The sequence below is a fragment of the Coffea arabica genome, chromosome 11e, assembly GCF_036785885.1.
Source record: "Coffea arabica cultivar ET-39 chromosome 11e, Coffea Arabica ET-39 HiFi, whole genome shotgun sequence".
In the NCBI taxonomy this organism is placed as follows: Eukaryota; Viridiplantae; Streptophyta; class Magnoliopsida; order Gentianales; family Rubiaceae; genus Coffea; species Coffea arabica.
This window is the reverse complement of record NC_092331.1, coordinates 40645380-40667960: the sequence shown is the minus strand read 5'-3', so window position 1 is coordinate 40667960 and position 22581 is coordinate 40645380. Positions and strand designations below refer to the sequence as shown.

Here is a 22581-nt window from a genome sequence, read left to right as displayed (position 1 = left end):
TGTTGACCCGAACCCGACCCGCCAACCTGATTTGGACCCGAATTGCCACCCCTAACTGCAAGCGTGAAGGATTGATTTCATGATAATTTAGAGTTGCGGGATGAGGGAAAAAAACAGGGTGCAAATCAATAACAAAAAAAAATATAAAGTAAATAAATAAAAGGATAAGAGGAAAATGCTTGAATTGACGCTTAAAATGAATTTCGGTCTAGAAAAGCCACACTGCTTCGCAGGACGGGGTAGTTTAAAAGAATAAAGCGAAAGGAACATGGCGGGTGCGATCATACCAGCACTAATGCACCGGATCCCATCAGAACTCCGAAGTTAAGCGTGCTTGGGCGAGAGTAGTACTAGGATGGGTGACCCCCTGGGAAGTCCTCGTGTTGCACCCCTCTCTTTTTTGTTTCGAAATCCAAATTTCCTATTCGTTCTTTATCCTGTAGTAATTTAGCTCCGTCGGAACGATTGCTTAATATTTTGCTTCTTGTCGAAGCGTGAAGGAGGATCTGAAGGCGCGAGACAAATCAGGAACGGTACGGCTCGATCAAAGCCCGGATCGTCGCTCAAATTTGTCGGCGCAAATGTATCACCGCAACTAGGGGTGGCAATTTTCGACACGACACGAACCTAACACGAAATTAATGGGTTTGGGTTGAGGTTTCGGGAATTCGGGTCAGAATCGGGTTGGACCCGATGAACCCGAAAAGAAAACCGGTCGATTTCGGGTCAACCCGTGGTGACCTGATATGACCCGATATGACCCGTTTACGAATTAAAAATAATTTAATAAACATAAAAATATTTTTATCTAACTAAACTAAGTTATTCTTTTTTTCAAAGGCATTAATTACTTAATCCTAAACGAATTTATTTAATTTGTGTGAAGTTGAAATTATTATACTTGGACAAATAATATATTATATTATTTTTCACTTTTGTATTGTTTTAATTTATTTTATATTTTGCTTGGGATAAAACACTTTTACGGTGTTTAATTTATTTTAGATTTGATTTGGAATCATTTATTTAAATTTTTATTACTTGATTATGTAATTAGTTTTGTGAGAAATTGATTTTATTAGAAATTACAGTGATAAATTAATAAATTAAAATTAAGTTTCGGGTCATTTCGGGTCGACCCGCCTCCCCGTAAACCTGAAATTTTCGGGTTCGGGTCAGCATACCTGACCCGTCACGGGTTGGCGGGTCGGGGTTCGGGTCAACAGATTTTCTGGCGGGTCTGTTGACCCGAACCCGACCCGCCAACCTGATTTGGACCCGAATTGCCACCCCTAACTGCAAGCGTGAAGGATTGATTTCATGATAATTTAGAGTTGCGGGATGAGGGAAAAAAACAGGGTGCAAATCAATAACAAAAAAAAATATAAAGTAAATAAATAAAAGGATAAGAGGAAAATGCTTGAATTGACGCTTAAAATGAATTTCGGTCTAGAAAAGCCACACTGCTTCGCAGGACGGGGTAGTTTAAAAGAATAAAGCGAAAGGAACATGGCGGGTGCGATCATACCAGCACTAATGCACCGGATCCCATCAGAACTCCGAAGTTAAGCGTGCTTGGGCGAGAGTAGTACTAGGATGGGTGACCCCCTGGGAAGTCCTCGTGTTGCACCCCTCTCTTTTTTGTTTCGAAATCCAAATTTCCTATTCGTTCTTTATCCTGTAGTAATTTAGCTCCGTCGGAACGATTGCTTAATATTTTGCTTCTTGTCGAAGCGTGAAGGTGGATCTGAAGGCGCGAGACAAATCAGGAACGGTACGGCTCGATCAAAGCTCAAATTTGTCGGCGCAAATGTATCACCGCAACTAGGGGTGGCAATTTTCGACACGACCTGAAAACACGACACGAACCTAACACGAAATTAATGGGTTTGGGTTGAGGTTTCGGGAATTCGGGTCAGAATCGGGTTGGACCCGATGAACCCGAAAATAAAACCGGTCGATTTCGGGTCAACCCGTGGTGACCCGATATGACCCGTTTACGAATTAAAAATAATTTAATAAACATAAAAATAATTTTATCTAACTAAACTAAGTTATTCTTTTTTTCAAAGGCATTAATTACTTAATCCTAAACGAATTTATTTAATTTGTGTGAAGTTGAAATTATTATACTTGAACAAATAATATATTATATTATTTTTCACTTTTGTATTGTTTTAATTTATTTTATATTTTGCTTGGGATAAAACACTTTTACGGTGTTTAATTTATTTTAGATTTGATTTGGAATCATTTATTTAAATTTTTATTACTTGATTATGTAATTAGTTTTGTGAGAAATTGATTTTATTAGAAATTACAGTGATAAATTAATAAATTAAAATTAAGTTTCGGGTCATTTCGGGTCGACCCGCCGCCCCGTAAACCTGAAATTTTCGGGTTCGGGTCAGCATACCTGACCCGTCACGGGTTGGCGGGTCGGGGTTCGGGTCAACAGATTTTCTGGCGGGTCTGTTGACCCGAACCCGACCCGCCAACCTGATTTGGACCCGAATTGCCACCCCTAACTGCAAGCGTGAAGGATTGATTTCATGATAATTTAGAGTTGCGGGATGAGGGAAAAAAACAGGGTGCAAATCAATAACAAAAAAAAATATAAAGTAAATAAATAAAAGGATAAGAGGAAAATGCTTGAATTGACGCTTAAAATGAATTTCGGTCTAGAAAAGCCACACTGCTTCGCAGGACGGGGTAGTTTAAAAGAATAAAGCGAAAGGAACATGGCGGGTGCGATCATACCAGCACTAATGCACCGGATCCCATTAGAACTCCGAAGTTAAGCGTGCTTGGGCGAGAGTAGTACTAGGATGGGTGACCCCCTGGGAAGTCCTCGTGTTGCACCCCTCTCTTTTTTGTTTCGAAATCCAAATTTCCTATTCGTTCTTTATCCTGTAGTAATTTAGCTCCGTCGGAACGATTGCTTAATATTTTGCTTCTTGTCGAAGCGTGAAGGAGGATCTGAAGGCGCGAGACAAATCAGGAACGGTACGGCTCGATCAAAGCCCGGATCGTCGCTCAAATTTGTCGGCGCAAATGTATCACCGCAACTAGGGGTGGCAATTTTCGACACGACACGAACCTAACACGAAATTAATGGGTTTGGGTTGAGGTTTCGGGAATTCGGGTCAGAATCGGGTTGGACCCGATGAACCCGAAAAGAAAACCGGTCGATTTCGGGTCAACCCGTGGTGACCTGATATGACCCGATATGACCCGTTTACGAATTAAAAATAATTTAATAAACATAAAAATAATTTTATCTAACTAAACTAAGTTATTCTTTTTTTCAAAGGCATTAATTACTTAATCCTAAACGAATTTATTTAATTTGTGTGAAGTTGAAATTATTATACTTGGACAAATAATATATTATATTATTTTTCACTTTTGTATTGTTTTAATTTATTTTATATTTTGCTTGGGATAAAACACTTTTACGGTGTTTAATTTATTTTAGATTTGATTTGGAATCATTTATTTAAATTTTTATTACTTGATTATGTAATTAGTTTTGTGAGAAATTGATTTTATTAGAAATTACAGTGATAAATTAATAAATTAAAATTAAGTTTCGGGTCATTTCGGGTCGACCCGCCGCCCCGTAAACCAGAAATTTTCGGGTTCGGGTCAGCATACCTGACCCGTCACGGGTTGGCGGGTCGGTGTTCGGGTCAACAGATTTTCTGACGGGTCTGTTGACCCGAACCCGACCCGCCAACCTGATTTGGACCCGAATTGCCACCCCTAACTGCAAGCGTGAAGGATTGATTTCATGATAATTTAGAGTTGCGGGATGAGGGAAAAAAACAGGGTGCAAATCAATAACAAAAAAAAATATAAAGTAAATAAATAAAAGGATAAGAGGAAAATGCTTGAATTGACGCTTAAAATGAATTTCGGTCTAGAAAAGCCACACTGCTTCGCAGGACGGGGTAGTTTAAAAGAATAAAGCGAAAGGAACATGGCGGGTGCGATCATACCAGCACTAATGCACCGGATCCAATCAGAACTCCGAAGTTAAGCGTGCTTGGGCGAGAGTAGTACTAGGATGGGTGACCCCCTGGGAAGTCCTCGTGTTGCACCCCTTTCTTTTTTGTTTCGAAATCCAAATTTCCTATTCGTTCTTTATCCTGTAGTAATTTAGCTCCGTCGGAACGATTGCTTAATATTTTGCTTCTTGTCGAAGCGTGAAGGAGGATCTGAAGGCGCGAGACAAATCAGGAACGGTACGGCTCGATCAAAGCCCGGATCGTCGCTCAAATTTGTCGGCGCAAATGTATCACCGCAACTAGGGGTGGCAATTTTCGACACGACCTGAAAACACGACACGAACCTAACACGAAATTAATGGGTTTGGGTTGAGGTTTCGGGAATTCGGGTCAGAATCGGGTTGGACCCGATGAACCCGAAAAGAAAACCGGTCGATTTCGGGTCAACCCGTGGTGACCTGATATGACCCGATATGACCCGTTTACGAATTAAAAATAATTTAATAAACATAAAAATAATTTTATCTAACTAAACTAAGTTATTCTTTTTTTCAAAGGCATTAATTACTTAATCCTAAACGAATTTATTTAATTTGTGTGAAGTTGAAATTATTATACTTGGACAAATAATATATTATATTATTTTTCACTTTTGTATTGTTTTAATTTATTTTATATTTTGCTTGGGATAAAACACTTTTACGGTGTTTAATTTATTTTAGATTTGATTTGGAATCATTTATTTAAATTTTTATTACTTGATTATGTAATTAGTTTTGTGAGAAATTGATTTTATTAGAAATTACAGTGATAAATTAATAAATTAAAATTAAGTTTCGGGTCATTTCGGGTCGACCCGCCGCCCCGTAAACCTGAAATTTTCGGGTTCGGGTCAGCATACCTGACCCGTCACGGGTTGGCGGGTCGGGGTTCGGGTCAACAGATTTTCTGGCGGGTCTGTTGACCCGAACCCGACCCGCCAACCTGATTTGGACCCGAATTGCCACCCCTAACTGCAAGCGTGAAGGATTGATTTCATGATAATTTAGAGTTGCGGGATGAGGGAAAAAAACAGGGTGCAAATCAATAACAAAAAAAAATATAAAGTAAATAAATAAAAGGATAAGAGGAAAATGCTTGAATTGACGCTTAAAATGAATTTCGGTCTAGAAAAGCCACACTGCTTCGCAGGACGGGGTAGTTTAAAAGAATAAAGCGAAAGGAACATGGCGGGTGCGATCATACCAGCACTAATGCACCGGATCCCATCAGAACTCCGAAGTTAAGCGTGCTTGGGCGAGAGTAGTACTAGGATGGGTGACCCCCTGGGAAGTCCTCGTGTTGCACCCCTCTCTTTTTTGTTTCGAAATCCAAATTTCCTATTCGTTCTTTATCCTGTAGTAATTTAGCTCCGTCGGAACGATTGCTTAATATTTTGCTTCTTGTCGAAGCGTGAAGGTGGATCTGAAGGCGCGAGACAAATCAGGAACGGTACGGCTCGATCAAAGCCCGGATCGTCGCTCAAATTTGTCGGCGCAAATGTATCACCGCAACTAGGGGTGGCAATTTTCGACACGACCTGAAAACACGACACGAACCTAACACGAAATTAATGGGTTTGGGTTGAGGTTTCGGGAATTCGGGTCAGAATCGGGTTGGACCCGATGAACCCGAAAATAAAACCGGTCGATTTCGGGTCAACCCGTGGTGACCCGATATGACCCGTTTACGAATTAAAAATAATTTAATAAACATAAAAATAATTTTATCTAACTAAACTAAGTTATTCTTTTTTTCAAAGGCATTAATTACTTAATCCTAAACGAATTTATTTAATTTGTGTGAAGTTGAAATTATTATACTTGAACAAATAATATATTATATTATTTTTCACTTTTGTATTGTTTTAATTTATTTTATATTTTGCTTGGGATAAAACACTTTTACGGTGTTTAATTTATTTTAGATTTGATTTGGAATCATTTATTTAAATTTTTATTACTTGATTATGTAATTAGTTTTGTGAGAAATTGATTTTATTAGAAATTACAGTGATAAATTAATAAATTAAAATTAAGTTTCGGGTCATTTCGGGTCGACCCGCCGCCCCGTAAACCTGAAATTTTCGGGTTCGGGTCAGCATACCTGACCCGTCACGGGTTGGCGGGTCGGGGTTCGGGTCAACAGATTTTCTGGCGGGTCTGTTGACCCGAACCCGACCCGCCAACCTGATTTGGACCCGAATTGCCACCCCTAACTGCAAGCGTGAAGGATTGATTTCATGATAATTTAGAGTTGCGGGATGAGGGAAAAAAACAGGGTGCAAATCAATAACAAAAAAAAATATAAAGTAAATAAATAAAAGGATAAGAGGAAAATGCTTGAATTGACGCTTAAAATGAATTTCGGTCTAGAAAAGCCACACTGCTTCGCAGGACGGGGTAGTTTAAAAGAATAAAACGAAAGGAACATGGCGGGTGCGATCATACCAGCACTAATGCACCGGATCCCATCAGAACTCCGAAGTTAAGCGTGCTTGGGCGAGAGTAGTACTAGGATGGGTGACCCCCTGGGAAGTCCTCGTGTTGCATCCCTCTCTTTTTTGTTTCGAAATCCAAATTTCCTATTCGTTCTTTATCCTGTAGTAATTTAGCTCCGTCGGAACGATTGCTTAATATTTTGCTTCTTGTCGAAGCGTGAAGGAGGATCTGAAGGCGCGAGACAAATCAGGAACGGTACGGCTCGATCAAAGCCCGGATCGTCGCTCAAATTTGTCGGCGCAAATGTATCACCGCAACTAGGGGTGGCAATTTTCGACACGACACGAACCTAACACGAAATTAATGGGTTTGGGTTGAGGTTTCGGGAATTCGGGTCAGAATCGGGTTGGACCCGATGAACCCGAAAAGAAAACCGGTCGATTTCGGGTCAACCCGTGGTGACCTGATATGACCCGATATGACCCGTTTACGAATTAAAAATAATTTAATAAACATAAAAATAATTTTATCTAACTAAACTAAGTTATTCTTTTTTTCAAAGGCATTAATTACTTAATCCTAAACGAATTTATTTAATTTGTGTGAAGTTGAAATTATTATACTTGGACAAATAATATATTATATTATTTTTCACTTTTGTATTGTTTTAATTTATTTTATATTTTGCTTGGGATAAAACACTTTTACGGTGTTTAATTTATTTTAGATTTGATTTGGAATCATTTATTTAAATTTTTATTACTTGATTATGTAATTAGTTTTGTGAGAAATTGATTTTATTAGAAATTACAGTGATAAATTAATAAATTAAAATTAAGTTTCGGGTCATTTCGGGTCGACCCGCCGCCCCGTAAACCAGAAATTTTCGGGTTCGGGTCAGCATACCTGACCCGTCACGGGTTGGCGGGTCGGTGTTCGGGTCAACAGATTTTCTGACGGGTCTGTTGACCCGAACCCGACCCGCCAACCTGATTTGGACCCGAATTGCCACCCCTAACTGCAAGCGTGAAGGATTGATTTCATGATAATTTAGAGTTGCGGGATGAGGGAAAAAAACAGGGTGCAAATCAATAACAAAAAAAAATATAAAGTAAATAAATAAAAGGATAAGAGGAAAATGCTTGAATTGACGCTTAAAATGAATTTCGGTCTAGAAAAGCCACACTGCTTCGCAGGACGGGGTAGTTTAAAAGAATAAAGCGAAAGGAACATGGCGGGTGCGATCATACCAGCACTAATGCACCGGATCCAATCAGAACTCCGAAGTTAAGCGTGCTTGGGCGAGAGTAGTACTAGGATGGGTGACCCCCTGGGAAGTCCTCGTGTTGCACCCCTTTCTTTTTTGTTTCGAAATCCAAATTTCCTATTCGTTCTTTATCCTGTAGTAATTTAGCTCCGTCGGAACGATTGCTTAATATTTTGCTTCTTGTCGAAGCGTGAAGGAGGATCTGAAGGCGCGAGACAAATCAGGAACGGTACGGCTCGATCAAAGCCCGGATCGTCGCTCAAATTTGTCGGCGCAAATGTATCACCGCAACTAGGGGTGGCAATTTTCGACACGACCTGAAAACACGACACGAACCTAACACGAAATTAATGGGTTTGGGTTGAGGTTTCGGGAATTCGGGTCAGAATCGGGTTGGACCCGATGAACCCGAAAAGAAAACCGGTCGATTTCGGGTCAACCCGTGGTGACCTGATATGACCCGATATGACCCGTTTACGAATTAAAAATAATTTAATAAACATAAAAATAATTTTATCTAACTAAACTAAGTTATTCTTTTTTTCAAAGGCATTAATTACTTAATCCTAAACGAATTTATTTAATTTGTGTGAAGTTGAAATTATTATACTTGGACAAATAATATATTATATTATTTTTCACTTTTGTATTGTTTTAATTTATTTTATATTTTGCTTGGGATAAAACACTTTTACGGTGTTTAATTTATTTTAGATTTGATTTGGAATCATTTATTTAAATTTTTATTACTTGATTATGTAATTAGTTTTGTGAGAAATTGATTTTATTAGAAATTACAGTGATAAATTAATAAATTAAAATTAAGTTTCGGGTCATTTCGGGTCGACCCGCCGCCCCGTAAACCTGAAATTTTCGGGTTCGGGTCAGCATACCTGACCCGTCACGGGTTGGCGGGTCGGGGTTCGGGTCAACAGATTTTCTGGCGGGTCTGTTGACCCGAACCCGACCCGCCAACCTGATTTGGACCCGAATTGCCACCCCTAACTGCAAGCGTGAAGGATTGATTTCATGATAATTTAGAGTTGCGGGATGAGGGAAAAAAACAGGGTGCAAATCAATAACAAAAAAAAATATAAAGTAAATAAATAAAAGGATAAGAGGAAAATGCTTGAATTGACGCTTAAAATGAATTTCGGTCTAGAAAAGCCACACTGCTTCGCAGGACGGGGTAGTTTAAAAGAATAAAACGAAAGGAACATGGCGGGTGCGATCATACCAGCACTAATGCACCGGATCCCATCAGAACTCCGAAGTTAAGCGTGCTTGGGCGAGAGTAGTACTAGGATGGGTGACCCCCTGGGAAGTCCTCGTGTTGCATCCCTCTCTTTTTTGTTTCGAAATCCAAATTTCCTATTCGTTCTTTATCCTGTAGTAATTTAGCTCCGTCGGAACGATTGCTTAATATTTTGCTTCTTGTCGAAGCGTGAAGGAGGATCTGAAGGCGCGAGACAAATCAGGAACGGTACGGCTCGATCAAAGCCCGGATCGTCGCTCAAATTTGTCGGCGCAAATGTATCACCGCAACTAGGGGTGGCAATTTTCGACACGACCTGAAAACACGACACGAACCTAACACGAAATTAATGGGTTTGGGTTGAGGTTTCGGGAATTCGGGTCAGAATCGGGTTGGACCCGATGAACCCGAAAAGAAAACCGGTCGATTTCGGGTCAACCCGTGGTGACCTGATATGACCCGATATGACCCGTTTACGAATTAAAAATAATTTAATAAACATAAAAATAATTTTATCTAACTAAACTAAGTTATTCTTTTTTTCAAAGGCATTAATTACTTAATCCTAAACGAATTTATTTAATTTGTGTGAAGTTGAAATTATTATACTTGGACAAATAATATATTATATTATTTTTCACTTTTGTATTGTTTTAATTTATTTTATATTTTGCTTGGGATAAAACACTTTTACGGTGTTTAATTTATTTTAGATTTGATTTGTAATCATTTATTTAAATTTTTATTACTTGATTATGTAATTAGTTTTGTGAGAAATTGATTTTATTAGAAATTACAGTGATAAATTAATAAATTAAAATTAAGTTTCGGGTCATTTCGGGTCGACCCGCCGCCCCGTAAACCAGAAATTTTCGGGTTCGGGTCAGCATACCTGACCCGTCACGGGTTGGCGGGTCGGTGTTCGGGTCAACAGATTTTCTGACGGGTCTGTTGACCCGAACCCGACCCGCCAACCTGATTTGGACCCGAATTGCCACCCCTAACTGCAAGCGTGAAGGATTGATTTCATGATAATTTAGAGTTGCGGGATGAGGGAAAAAAACAGGGTGCAAATCAATAACAAAAAAAAATATAAAGTAAATAAATAAAAGGATAAGAGGAAAATGCTTGAATTGACGCTTAAAATGAATTTCGGTCTAGAAAAGCCACACTGCTTCGCAGGACGGGGTAGTTTAAAAGAATAAAGCGAAAGGAACATGGCGGGTGCGATCATACCAGCACTAATGCACCGGATCCAATCAGAACTCCGAAGTTAAGCGTGCTTGGGCGAGAGTAGTACTAGGATGGGTGACCCCCTGGGAAGTCCTCGTGTTGCACCCCTTTCTTTTTTGTTTCGAAATCCAAATTTCCTATTCGTTCTTTATCCTGTAGTAATTTAGCTCCGTCGGAACGATTGCTTAATATTTTGCTTCTTGTCGAAGCGTGAAGGAGGATCTGAAGGCGCGAGACAAATCAGGAACGGTACGGCTCGATCAAAGCCCGGATCGTCGCTCAAATTTGTCGGCGCAAATGTATCACCGCAACTAGGGGTGGCAATTTTCGACACGACCTGAAAACACGACACGAACCTAACACGAAATTAATGGGTTTGGGTTGAGGTTTCGGGAATTCGGGTCAGAATCGGGTTGGACCCGATGAACCCGAAAAGAAAACCGGTCGATTTCGGGTCAACCCGTGGTGACCTGATATGACCCGATATGACCCGTTTACGAATTAAAAATAATTTAATAAACATAAAAATAATTTTATCTAACTAAACTAAGTTATTCTTTTTTTCAAAGGCATTAATTACTTAATCCTAAACGAATTTATTTAATTTGTGTGAAGTTGAAATTATTATACTTGGACAAATAATATATTATATTATTTTTCACTTTTGTATTGTTTTAATTTATTTTATATTTTGCTTGGGATAAAACACTTTTACGGTGTTTAATTTATTTTAGATTTGATTTGGAATCATTTATTTAAATTTTTATTACTTGATTATGTAATTAGTTTTGTGAGAAATTGATTTTATTAGAAATTACAGTGATAAATTAATAAATTAAAATTAAGTTTCGGGTCATTTCGGGTCGACCCGCCGCCCCGTAAACCTGAAATTTTCGGGTTCGGGTCAGCATACCTGACCCGTCACGGGTTGGCGGGTCGGGGTTCGGGTCAACAGATTTTCTGGCGGGTCTGTTGACCCGAACCCGACCCGCCAACCTGATTTGGACCCGAATTGCCACCCCTAACTGCAAGCGTGAAGGATTGATTTCATGATAATTTAGAGTTGCGGGATGAGGGAAAAAAACAGGGTGCAAATCAATAACAAAAAAAAATATAAAGTAAATAAATAAAAGGATAAGAGGAAAATGCTTGAATTGACGCTTAAAATGAATTTCGGTCTAGAAAAGCCACACTGCTTCGCAGGACGGGGTAGTTTAAAAGAATAAAGCGAAAGGAACATGGCGGGTGCGATCATACCAGCACTAATGCACCGGATCCCATCAGAACTCCGAAGTTAAGCGTGCTTGGGCGAGAGTAGTACTAGGATGGGTGACCCCCTGGGAAGTCCTCGTGTTGCACCCCTCTTTTTTTTGTTTCGAAATCCAAATTTCCTATTCGTTCTTTATCCTGTAGTAATTTAGCTCCGTCGGAACGATTGCTTAATATTTTGCTTCTTGTCGAAGCGTGAAGGAGGATCTGAAGGCGCGAGACAAATCAGGAACGGTACGGCTCGATCAAAACCCGGATCGTCGCTCAAATTTGTCGGCGCAAATGTATCACCGCAACTAGGGGTGGCAATTTTCGACACGACACGAACCTAACACGAAATTAATGGGTTTGGGTTGAGGTTTCGGGAATTCGGGTCAGAATCGGGTTGGACCCGATGAACCCGAAAAGAAAACCGGTCGATTTCGGGTCAACCCGTGGTGACCTGATATGACCCGATATGACCCGTTTACGAATTAAAAATAATTTAATAAACATAAAAATAATTTTATCTAACTAAACTAAGTTATTCTTTTTTTCAAAGGCATTAATTACTTAATCCTAAACGAATTTATTTAATTTGTGTGAAGTTGAAATTATTATACTTGGACAAATAATATATTATATTATTTTTCACTTTTGTATTGTTTTAATTTATTTTATATTTTGCTTGGGATAAAACACTTTTACGGTGTTTAATTTATTTTAGATTTGATTTGGAATCATTTATTTAAATTTTTATTACTTGATTATGTAATTAGTTTTGTGAGAAATTGATTTTATTAGAAATTACAGTGATAAATTAATAAATTAAAATTAAGTTTCGGGTCATTTCGGGTCGACCCGCCGCCCCGTAAACCTGAAATTTTCGGGTTCGGGTCAGCATACCTGACCCGTCACGGGTTGGCGGGTCGGGGTTCGGGTCAACAGATTTTCTGGCGGGTCTGTTGACCCGAACCCGACCCGCCAACCTGATTTGGACCCGAATTGCCACCCCTAACTGCAAGCGTGAAGGATTGATTTCATGATAATTTAGAGTTGCGGGATGAGGGAAAAAAACAGGGTGCAAATCAATAACAAAAAAAAATATAAAGTAAATAAATAAAAGGATAAGAGGAAAATGCTTGAATTGACGCTTAAAATGAATTTCGGTCTAGAAAAGCCACACTGCTTCGCAGGACGGGGTAGTTTAAAAGAATAAAGCGAAAGGAACATGGCGGGTGCGATCATACCAGCACTAATGCACCGGATCCCATCAGAACTCCGAAGTTAAGCGTGCTTGGGCGAGAGTAGTACTAGGATGGGTGACCCCCTGGGAAGTCCTCGTGTTGCACCCCTCTCTTTTTTGTTTCGAAATCCAAATTTCCTATTCGTTCTTTATCCTGTAGTAATTTAGCTCCGTCGGAACGATTGCTTAATATTTTGCTTCTTGTCGAAGCGTGAAGGAGGATCTGAAGGCGCGAGACAAATCAGGAACGGTACGGCTCGATCAAAGCCCGGATCGTCGCTCAAATTTGTCGGCGCAAATGTATCACCGCAACTAGGGGTGGCAATTTTCGACACGACCTGAAAACACGACACGAACCTAACACGAAATTAATGGGTTTGGGTTGAGGTTTCGGGAATTCGGGTCAGAATCGGGTTGGACCCGATGAACCCGAAAATAAAACCGGTCGATTTCGGGTCAACCCGTGGTGACCCGATATGACCCGTTTACGAATTAAAAATAATTTAATAAACATAAAAATAATTTTATCTAACTAAACTAAGTTATTCTTTTTTTCAAAGGCATTAATTACTTAATCCTAAACGAATTTATTTAATTTGTGTGAAGTTGAAATTATTATACTTGAACAAATAATATATTATATTATTTTTCACTTTTGTATTGTTTTAATTTATTTTATATTTTGCTTGGGATAAAACACTTTTACGGTGTTTAATTTATTTTAGATTTGATTTGGAATCATTTATTTAAATTTTTATTACTTGATTATGTAATTAGTTTTGTGAGAAATTGATTTTATTAGAAATTACAGTGATAAATTAATAAATTAAAATTAAGTTTCGGGTCATTTCGGGTCGACCCGCCGCCCCGTAAACCTGAAATTTTCGGGTTCGGGTCAGCATACCTGACCCGTCACGGGTTGGCGGGTCGGGGTTCGGGTCAACAGATTTTCTGGCGGGTCTGTTGACCCGAACCCGACCCGCCAACCTGATTTGGACCCGAATTGCCACCCCTAACTGCAAGCGTGAAGGATTGATTTCATGATAATTTAGAGTTGCGGGATGAGGGAAAAAAACAGGGTGCAAATCAATAACAAAAAAAAATATAAAGTAAATAAATAAAAGGATAAGAGGAAAATGCTTGAATTGACGCTTAAAATGAATTTCGGTCTAGAAAAGCCACACTGCTTCGCAGGACGGGGTAGTTTAAAAGAATAAAACGAAAGGAACATGGCGGGTGCGATCATACCAGCACTAATGCACCGGATCCCATCAGAACTCCGAAGTTAAGCGTGCTTGGGCGAGAGTAGTACTAGGATGGGTGACCCCCTGGGAAGTCCTCGTGTTGCATCCCTCTCTTTTTTGTTTCGAAATCCAAATTTCCTATTCGTTCTTTATCCTGTAGTAATTTAGCTCCGTCGGAACGATTGCTTAATATTTTGCTTCTTGTCGAAGCGTGAAGGAGGATCTGAAGGCGCGAGACAAATCAGGAACGGTACGGCTCGATCAAAGCCCGGATCGTCGCTCAAATTTGTCGGCGCAAATGTATCACCGCAACTAGGGGTGGCAATTTTCGACACGACCTGAAAACACGACACGAACCTAACACGAAATTAATGGGTTTGGGTTGAGGTTTCGGGAATTCGGGTCAGAATCGGGTTGGACCCGATGAACCCGAAAAGAAAACCGGTCGATTTCGGGTCAACCCGTGGTGACCTGATATGACCCGATATGACCCGTTTACGAATTAAAAATAATTTAATAAACATAAAAATAATTTTATCTAACTAAACTAAGTTATTCTTTTTTTCAAAGGCATTAATTACTTAATCCTAAACGAATTTATTTAATTTGTGTGAAGTTGAAATTATTATACTTGGACAAATAATATATTATATTATTTTTCACTTTTGTATTGTTTTAATTTATTTTATATTTTGCTTGGGATAAAACACTTTTACGGTGTTTAATTTATTTTAGATTTGATTTGGAATCATTTATTTAAATTTTTATTACTTGATTATGTAATTAGTTTTGTGAGAAATTGATTTTATTAGAAATTACAGTGATAAATTAATAAATTAAAATTAAGTTTCGGGTCATTTCGGGTCGACCCGCCGCCCCGTAAACCAGAAATTTTCGGGTTCGGGTCAGCATACCTGACCCGTCACGGGTTGGCGGGTCGGTGTTCGGGTCAACAGATTTTCTGACGGGTCTGTTGACCCGAACCCGACCCGCCAACCTGATTTGGACCCGAATTGCCACCCCTAACTGCAAGCGTGAAGGATTGATTTCATGATAATTTAGAGTTGCGGGATGAGGGAAAAAAACAGGGTGCAAATCAATAACAAAAAAAAATATAAAGTAAATAAATAAAAGGATAAGAGGAAAATGCTTGAATTGACGCTTAAAATGAATTTCGGTCTAGAAAAGCCACACTGCTTCGCAGGACGGGGTAGTTTAAAAGAATAAAGCGAAAGGAACATGGCGGGTGCGATCATACCAGCACTAATGCACCGGATCCAATCAGAACTCCGAAGTTAAGCGTGCTTGGGCGAGAGTAGTACTAGGATGGGTGACCCCCTGGGAAGTCCTCGTGTTGCACCCCTTTCTTTTTTGTTTCGAAATCCAAATTTCCTATTCGTTCTTTATCCTGTAGTAATTTAGCTCCGTCGGAACGATTGCTTAATATTTTGCTTCTTGTCGAAGCGTGAAGGAGGATCTGAAGGCGCGAGACAAATCAGGAACGGTACGGCTCGATCAAAGCCCGGATCGTCGCTCAAATTTGTCGGCGCAAATGTATCACCGCAACTAGGGGTGGCAATTTTCGACACGACCTGAAAACACGACACGAACCTAACACGAAATTAATGGGTTTGGGTTGAGGTTTCGGGAATTCGGGTCAGAATCGGGTTGGACCCGATGAACCCGAAAAGAAAACCGGTCGATTTCGGGTCAACCCGTGGTGACCTGATATGACCCGATATGACCCGTTTACGAATTAAAAATAATTTAATAAACATAAAAATAATTTTATCTAACTAAACTAAGTTATTCTTTTTTTCAAAGGCATTAATTACTTAATCCTAAACGAATTTATTTAATTTGTGTGAAGTTGAAATTATTATACTTGGACAAATAATATATTATATTATTTTTCACTTTTGTATTGTTTTAATTTATTTTATATTTTGCTTGGGATAAAACACTTTTACGGTGTTTAATTTATTTTAGATTTGATTTGGAATCATTTATTTAAATTTTTATTACTTGATTATGTAATTAGTTTTGTGAGAAATTGATTTTATTAGAAATTACAGTGATAAATTAATAAATTAAAATTAAGTTTCGGGTCATTTCGGGTCGACCCGCCGCCCCGTAAACCTGAAATTTTCGGGTTCGGGTCAGCATACCTGACCCGTCACGGGTTGGCGGGTCGGGGTTCGGGTCAACAGATTTTCTGGCGGGTCTGTTGACCCGAACCCGACCCGCCAACCTGATTTGGACCCGAATTGCCACCCCTAACTGCAAGCGTGAAGGATTGATTTCATGATAATTTAGAGTTGCGGGATGAGGGAAAAAAACAGGGTGCAAATCAATAACAAAAAAAAATATAAAGTAAATAAATAAAAGGATAAGAGGAAAATGCTTGAATTGACGCTTAAAATGAATTTCGGTCTAGAAAAGCCACACTGCTTCGCAGGACGGGGTAGTTTAAAAGAATAAAGCGAAAGGAACATGGCGGGTGCGATCATACCAGCACTAATGCACCGGATCCCATCAGAACTCCGAAGTTAAGCGTGCTTGGGCGAGAGTAGTACTAGGATGGGTGACCCCCTGGGAAGTCCTCGTGTTGCACCCCTCTCTTTTTTGTTTCGAAATCCAAATTTCCTATTCGTTCTTTATCCTGTAGTAATTTAGCTCCGTCGGAACGATTGCTTAATATTTTGCTTCTTGTCGAAGCGTGAAGGAGGATCTGAAGGCGCGAGACAAATCAGGAACGGTACGGCTCGATCAAAACCCGGATCGTCGCTCAAATTTGTCGGCGCAAATGTATCACCGCAACTAGGGGTGGCAATTTTCGACACGACACGAACCTAACACGAAATTAATGGGTTTGGGTTGAGGTTTCGGGAATTCGGGTCAGAATCGGGTTGGACCCGATGAACCCGAAAAGAAAACCGGTCGATTTCGGGTCAACCCGTGGTGACCTGATATGACCCGATATGACCCGTTTACGAATTAAAAATAATTTAATAAACATAAAAATAATTTTATCTAACTAAACTAAGTTATTCTTTTTTTCAAAGGCATTAATTACTTAATCCTAAACGAATTTATTTAATTTGTGTGAAGTTGAAATTATTATACTTGGACAAATAATATATTATATTATTTTTCACTTTTGTATTGTTTTAATTTATTTTATATTTTGCTTGGGATAAAACACTTTTACGGTGTTTAATTTATTTTAGATTTGATTTGGAATCATTTATTTAAATTTTTATTACTTGATTATGTAATTAGTTTTGTGAGAAATTGATTTTATTAGAAATTACAGTGATAAATTAATAAATTAAAATTAAGTTTCGGGTCATTTCGGGTCGACCCGCCGCCCCGTAAACCTGAAATTTTCGGGTTCGGGTCAGCATACCTGACCCGTCACGGGTTGGCGGGTCGGGGTTCGGGTCAACAGATTTTCTGGCGGGTCTGTTGACCCGAACCCGACCCGCCAACCTGATTTGGACCCGAATTGCCACCCCTAACTGCAAGCGTGAAGGATTGATTTCATGATAATTTAGAGTTGCGGGATGAGGGAAAAAAACAGGGTGCAAATCAATAACAAAAAAAAATATAAAGTAAATAAATAAAAGGATAAGAGGAAAATGCTTGAATTGACGCTTAAAATGAATTTCGGTCTAGAAAAGCCACACTGCTTCGCAGGACGGGGTAGTTTAAAAGAATAAAGCGAAAGGAACATGGCGGGTGCGATCATACCAGCACTAATGCACCGGATCCCATCAGAACTCCGAAGTTAAGCGTGCTTGGGCGAGAGTAGTACTAGGATGGGTGACCCCCTGGGAAGTCCTCGTGTTGCACCCCTCTCTTTTTTGTTTCGAAATCCAAATTTCCTATTCGTTCTTTATCCTGTAGTAATTTAGCTCCGTCGGAACGATTGCTTAATATTTTGCTTCTTGTCGAAGCGTGAAGGAGGATCTGAAGGCGCGAGACAAATCAGGAACGGTACGGCTCGATCAAAGCCCGGATCGTCGCTCAAATTTGTCGGCGCAAATGTATCACCGCAACTAGGGGTGGCAATTTTCGACACGACCTGAAAACACGACACGAACCTAACACGAAATTAATGGGTTTGGGTTGAGGTTTCGGGAATTCGGGTCAGAATCGGGTTGGACCCGATGAACCCGAAAAGAAAACCGGTCGATTTCGGGTCAACCCGTGGTGACCTGATATGACCCGATATGACCCGTTTACGAATTAAAAATAATTTAATAAACATAAAAATAATTTTATCTAACTAAACTAAGTTATTCTTTTTTTCAAAGGCATTAATTACTTAATCCTAAACGAATTTATTTAATTTGTGTGAAGTTGAAATTATTATACTTGGACAAATAATATATTATATTATTTTTCACTTTTGTATTGTTTTAATTTATTTTATATTTTGCTTGGGATAAAACACTTTTACGGTGTTTAATTTATTTTAGATTTGATTTGGAATCATTTATTTAAATTTTTATTACTTGATTATGTAATTAGTTTTGTGAGAAATTGATTTTATTAGAAATTACAGTGATAAATTAATAAATTAAAATTAAGTTTCGGGTCATTTCGGGTCGACCCGCCGCCCCGTAAACCAGAAATTTTCGGGTTCGGGTCAGCATACCTGACCCGTCACGGGTTGGCGGGTCGGTGTTCGGGTCAACAGATTTTCTGACGGGTCTGTTGACCCGAACCCGACCCGCCAACCTGATTTGGACCCGAATTGCCACCCCTAACTGCAAGCGTGAAGGATTGATTTCATGATAATTTAGAGTTGCGGGATGAGGGAAAAAAACAGGGTGCAAATCAATAACAAAAAAAAATATAAAGTAAATAAATAAAAGGATAAGAGGAAAATGCTTGAATTGACGCTTAAAATGAATTTCGGTCTAGAAAAGCCACACTGCTTCGCAGGACGGGGTAGTTTAAAAGAATAAAGCGAAAGGAACATGGCGGGTGCGATCATACCAGCACTAATGCACCGGATCCAATCAGAACTCCGAAGTTAAGCGTGCTTGGGCGAGAGTAGTACTAGGATGGGTGACCCCCTGGGAAGTCCTCGTGTTGCACCCCTTTCTTTTTTGTTTCGAAATCCAAATTTCCTATTCGTTCTTTATCCTGTAGTAATTTAGCTCCGTCGGAACGATTGCTTAATATTTTGCTTCTTGTCGAAGCGTGAAGGAGGATCTGAAGGCGCGAGACAAATCAGGAACGGTACGGCTCGATCAAAGCCCGGATCGTCGCTCAAATTTGTCGGCGCAAATGTATCACCGCAACTAGGGGTGGCAATTTTCGACACGACCTGAAAACACGACACGAACCTAACACGAAATTAATGGGTTTGGGTTGAGGTTTCGGGAATTCGGGTCAGAATCGGGTTGGACCCGATGAACCCGAAAAGAAAACCGGTCGATTTCGGGTCAACCCGTGGTGACCTGATATGACCCGATATGACCCGTTTACGAATTAAAAATAATTTAATAAACATAAAAATAATTTTATCTAACTAAACTAAGTTATTCTTTTTTTCAAAGGCATTAATTACTTAATCCTAAACGAATTTATTTAATTTGTGTGAAGTTGAAATTATTATACTTGGACAAATAATATATTATATTATTTTTCACTTTTGTATTGTTTTAATTTATTTTATATTTTGCTTGGGATAAAACACTTTTACGGTGTTTAATTTATTTTAGATTTGATTTGGAATCATTTATTTAAATTTTTATTACTTGATTATGTAATTAGTTTTGTGAGAAATTGATTTTATTAGAAATTACAGTGATAAATTAATAAATTAAAATTAAGTTTCGGGTCATTTCGGGTCGACCCGCCGCCCCGTAAACCTGAAATTTTCGGGTTCGGGTCAGCATACCTGACCCGTCACGGGTTGGCGGGTCGGGGTTCGGGTCAACAGATTTTCTGGCGGGTCTGTTGACCCGAACCCGACCCGCCAACCTGATTTGGACCCGAATTGCCACCCCTAACTGCAAGCGTGAAGGATTGATTTCATGATAATTTAGAGTTGCGGGATGAGGGAAAAAAACAGGGTGCAAATCAATAACAAAAAAAAATATAAAGTAAATAAATAAAAGGATAAGAGGAAAATGCTTGAATTGACGCTTAAAATGAATTTCGGTCTAGAAAAGCCACACTGCTTCGCAGGACGGGGTAGTTTAAAAGAATAAAGCGAAAGGAACATGGCGGGTGCGATCATACCAGCACTAATGCACCGGATCCCATCAGAACTCCGAAGTTAAGCGTGCTTGGGCGAGAGTAGTACTAGGATGGGTGACCCCCTGGGAAGTCCTCGTGTTGCACCCCTCTCTTTTTTGTTTCGAAATCCAAATTTCCTATTCGTTCTTTATCCTGTAGTAATTTAGCTCCGTCGGAACGATTGCTTAATATTTTGCTTCTTGTCGAAGCGTGAAGGAGGATCTGAAGGCGCGAGACAAATCAGGAACGGTACGGCTCGATCAAAACCCGGATCGTCGCTCAAATTTGTCGGCGCAAATGTATCACCGCAACTAGGGGTGGCAATTTTCGACACGACACGAACCTAACACGAAATTAATGGGTTTGGGTTGAGGTTTCGGGAATTCGGGTCAGAATCGGGTTGGACCCGATGAACCCGAAAAGAAAACCGGTCGATTTCGGGTCAACCCGTGGTGACCTGATATGACCCGATATGACCCGTTTACGAATTAAAAATAATTTAATAAACATAAAAATAATTTTATCTAACTAAACTAAGTTATTCTTTTTTTCAAAGGCATTAATTACTTAATCCTAAACGAATTTATTTAATTTGTGTGAAGTTGAAATTATTATACTTGGACAAATAATATATTATATTATTTTTCACTTTTGTATTGTTTTAATTTATTTTATATTTTGCTTGGGATAAAACACTTTTACGGTGTTTAATTTATTTTAGATTTGATTTGGAATCATTTATTTAAATTTTTATTACTTGATTATGTAATTAGTTTTGTGAGAAATTGATTTTATTAGAAATTACAGTGATAAATTAATAAATTAAAATTAAGTTTCGGGTCATTTCGGGTCGACCCGCCGCCCCGTAAACCTGAAATTTTCGGGTTCGGGTCAGCATACCTGACCCGTCACGGGTTGGCGGGTCGGGGTTCGGGTCAACAGATTTTCTGGCGGGTCTGTTGACCCGAACCCGACCCGCCAACCTGATTTGGACCCGAATTGCCACCCCTAACTGCAAGCGTGAAGGATTGATTTCATGATAATTTAGAGTTGCGGGATGAGGGAAAAAAACAGGGTGCAAATCAATAACAAAAAAAAATATAAAGTAAATAAATAAAAGGATAAGAGGAAAATGCTTGAATTGACGCTTAAAATGAATTTCGGTCTAGAAAAGCCACACTGCTTCGCAGGACGGGGTAGTTTAAAAGAATAAAGCGAAAGGAACATGGCGGGTGCGATCATACCAGCACTAATGCACCGGATCCCATCAGAACTCCGAAGTTAAGCGTGCTTGGGCGAGAGTAGTACTAGGATGGGTGACCCCCTGGGAAGTCCTCGTGTTGCACCCCTCTCTTTTTTGTTTCGAAATCCAAATTTCCTATTCGTTCTTTATCCTGTAGTAATTTAGCTCCGTCGGAACGATTGCTTAATATTTTGCTTCTTGTCGAAGCGTGAAGGAGGATCTGAAGGCGCGAGACAAATCAGGAACGGTACGGCTCGATCAAAGCCCGGATCGTCGCTCAAATTTGTCGGCGCAAATGTATCACCGCAACTAGGGGTGGCAATTTTCGACACGACCTGAAAACACGACACGAACCTAACACGAAATTAATGGGTTTGGGTTGAGGTTTCGGGAATTCGGGTCAGAATCGGGTTGGACCCGATGAACCCGAAAAGAAAACCGGTCGATTTCGGGTCAACCCGTGGTGACCTGATATGACCCGATATGACCCGTTTACGAATTAAAAATAATTTAATAAACATAAAAATAATTTTATCTAACTAAACTAAGTTATTCTTTTTTTCAAAGGCATTAATTACTTAATCCTAAACGAATTTATTTAATTTGTGTGAAGTTGAAATTATTATACTTGGACAAATAATATATTATATTATTTTTCACTTTTGTATTGTTTTAATTTATTTTATATTTTGCTTGGGATAAAACACTTTTACGGTGTTTAATTTATTTTAGATTTGATTTGGAATCATTTATTTAAATTTTTATTACTTGATTATGTAATTAGTTTTGTGAGAAATTGATTTTATTAGAAATTACAGTGATAAATTAATAAATTAAAATTAAGTTTCGGGTCATTTCGGGTCGACCCGCCGCCCCGTAAACCAGAAATTTTCGGGTTCGGGTCAGCATACCTGACCCGTCACGGGTTGGCGGGTCGGTGTTCGGGTCAACAGATTTTCTGACGGGTCTGTTGACCCGAACCCGACCCGCCAACCTGATTTGGACCCGAATTGCCACCCCTAACTGCAAGCGTGAAGGATTGATTTCATGATAATTTAGAGTTGCGGGATGAGGGAAAAAAACAGGGTGCAAATCAA

The 22581-nt window shown here is 39.3% G+C and overlaps 18 non-coding genes across 18 annotated transcripts; all 18 read left to right on the top strand.

Moving 5' to 3' along the window:
* Positions 1-273: 273 nt before the first annotated feature.
* LOC140028571 (5S ribosomal RNA) lies at positions 274-392 on the top strand. The gene has a single exon (XR_011832474.1). It is a non-coding gene; the product is annotated as a 5S ribosomal RNA (ribosomal RNA).
* A 1122-nt stretch (positions 393-1514) lies between these two features.
* LOC140028570 (5S ribosomal RNA) lies at positions 1515-1633 on the top strand. Its single transcript, XR_011832473.1, has one exon. It is a non-coding gene; the product is annotated as a 5S ribosomal RNA (ribosomal RNA).
* Positions 1634-2746: 1113 nt separating this feature from the next.
* Positions 2747-2865, top strand: LOC140029888 (5S ribosomal RNA). The gene has a single exon (XR_011833803.1). It is a non-coding gene; the product is annotated as a 5S ribosomal RNA (ribosomal RNA).
* Positions 2866-3987: 1122 nt separating this feature from the next.
* Positions 3988-4106, top strand: LOC140031179 (5S ribosomal RNA). The gene has a single exon (XR_011835100.1). It is a non-coding gene; the product is annotated as a 5S ribosomal RNA (ribosomal RNA).
* Positions 4107-5241: 1135 nt separating this feature from the next.
* Positions 5242-5360, top strand: LOC140028569 (5S ribosomal RNA). Its single transcript, XR_011832472.1, has one exon. It is a non-coding gene; the product is annotated as a 5S ribosomal RNA (ribosomal RNA).
* A 1125-nt stretch (positions 5361-6485) lies between these two features.
* Positions 6486-6604, top strand: LOC140030010 (5S ribosomal RNA). Its single transcript, XR_011833924.1, has one exon. It is a non-coding gene; the product is annotated as a 5S ribosomal RNA (ribosomal RNA).
* Positions 6605-7726: 1122 nt separating this feature from the next.
* Positions 7727-7845, top strand: LOC140031178 (5S ribosomal RNA). Its single transcript, XR_011835099.1, has one exon. It is a non-coding gene; the product is annotated as a 5S ribosomal RNA (ribosomal RNA).
* Positions 7846-8980: 1135 nt separating this feature from the next.
* LOC140030009 (5S ribosomal RNA) lies at positions 8981-9099 on the top strand. Its single transcript, XR_011833923.1, has one exon. It is a non-coding gene; the product is annotated as a 5S ribosomal RNA (ribosomal RNA).
* Positions 9100-10234: 1135 nt separating this feature from the next.
* LOC140031177 (5S ribosomal RNA) lies at positions 10235-10353 on the top strand. The gene has a single exon (XR_011835098.1). It is a non-coding gene; the product is annotated as a 5S ribosomal RNA (ribosomal RNA).
* Positions 10354-11488: 1135 nt separating this feature from the next.
* Positions 11489-11607, top strand: LOC140028568 (5S ribosomal RNA). Its single transcript, XR_011832471.1, has one exon. It is a non-coding gene; the product is annotated as a 5S ribosomal RNA (ribosomal RNA).
* A 1122-nt stretch (positions 11608-12729) lies between these two features.
* On the top strand, positions 12730-12848 carry LOC140028566 (5S ribosomal RNA). The gene has a single exon (XR_011832469.1). It is a non-coding gene; the product is annotated as a 5S ribosomal RNA (ribosomal RNA).
* Positions 12849-13973: 1125 nt separating this feature from the next.
* LOC140030008 (5S ribosomal RNA) lies at positions 13974-14092 on the top strand. Its single transcript, XR_011833922.1, has one exon. It is a non-coding gene; the product is annotated as a 5S ribosomal RNA (ribosomal RNA).
* A 1135-nt stretch (positions 14093-15227) lies between these two features.
* Positions 15228-15346, top strand: LOC140031175 (5S ribosomal RNA). Its single transcript, XR_011835096.1, has one exon. It is a non-coding gene; the product is annotated as a 5S ribosomal RNA (ribosomal RNA).
* A 1135-nt stretch (positions 15347-16481) lies between these two features.
* LOC140028565 (5S ribosomal RNA) lies at positions 16482-16600 on the top strand. The gene has a single exon (XR_011832468.1). It is a non-coding gene; the product is annotated as a 5S ribosomal RNA (ribosomal RNA).
* Positions 16601-17722: 1122 nt separating this feature from the next.
* On the top strand, positions 17723-17841 carry LOC140028564 (5S ribosomal RNA). The gene has a single exon (XR_011832467.1). It is a non-coding gene; the product is annotated as a 5S ribosomal RNA (ribosomal RNA).
* A 1135-nt stretch (positions 17842-18976) lies between these two features.
* LOC140031174 (5S ribosomal RNA) lies at positions 18977-19095 on the top strand. The gene has a single exon (XR_011835095.1). It is a non-coding gene; the product is annotated as a 5S ribosomal RNA (ribosomal RNA).
* A 1135-nt stretch (positions 19096-20230) lies between these two features.
* LOC140028563 (5S ribosomal RNA) lies at positions 20231-20349 on the top strand. The gene has a single exon (XR_011832466.1). It is a non-coding gene; the product is annotated as a 5S ribosomal RNA (ribosomal RNA).
* Positions 20350-21471: 1122 nt separating this feature from the next.
* Positions 21472-21590, top strand: LOC140028562 (5S ribosomal RNA). Its single transcript, XR_011832465.1, has one exon. It is a non-coding gene; the product is annotated as a 5S ribosomal RNA (ribosomal RNA).
* Positions 21591-22581: the final 991 nt, after the last annotated feature.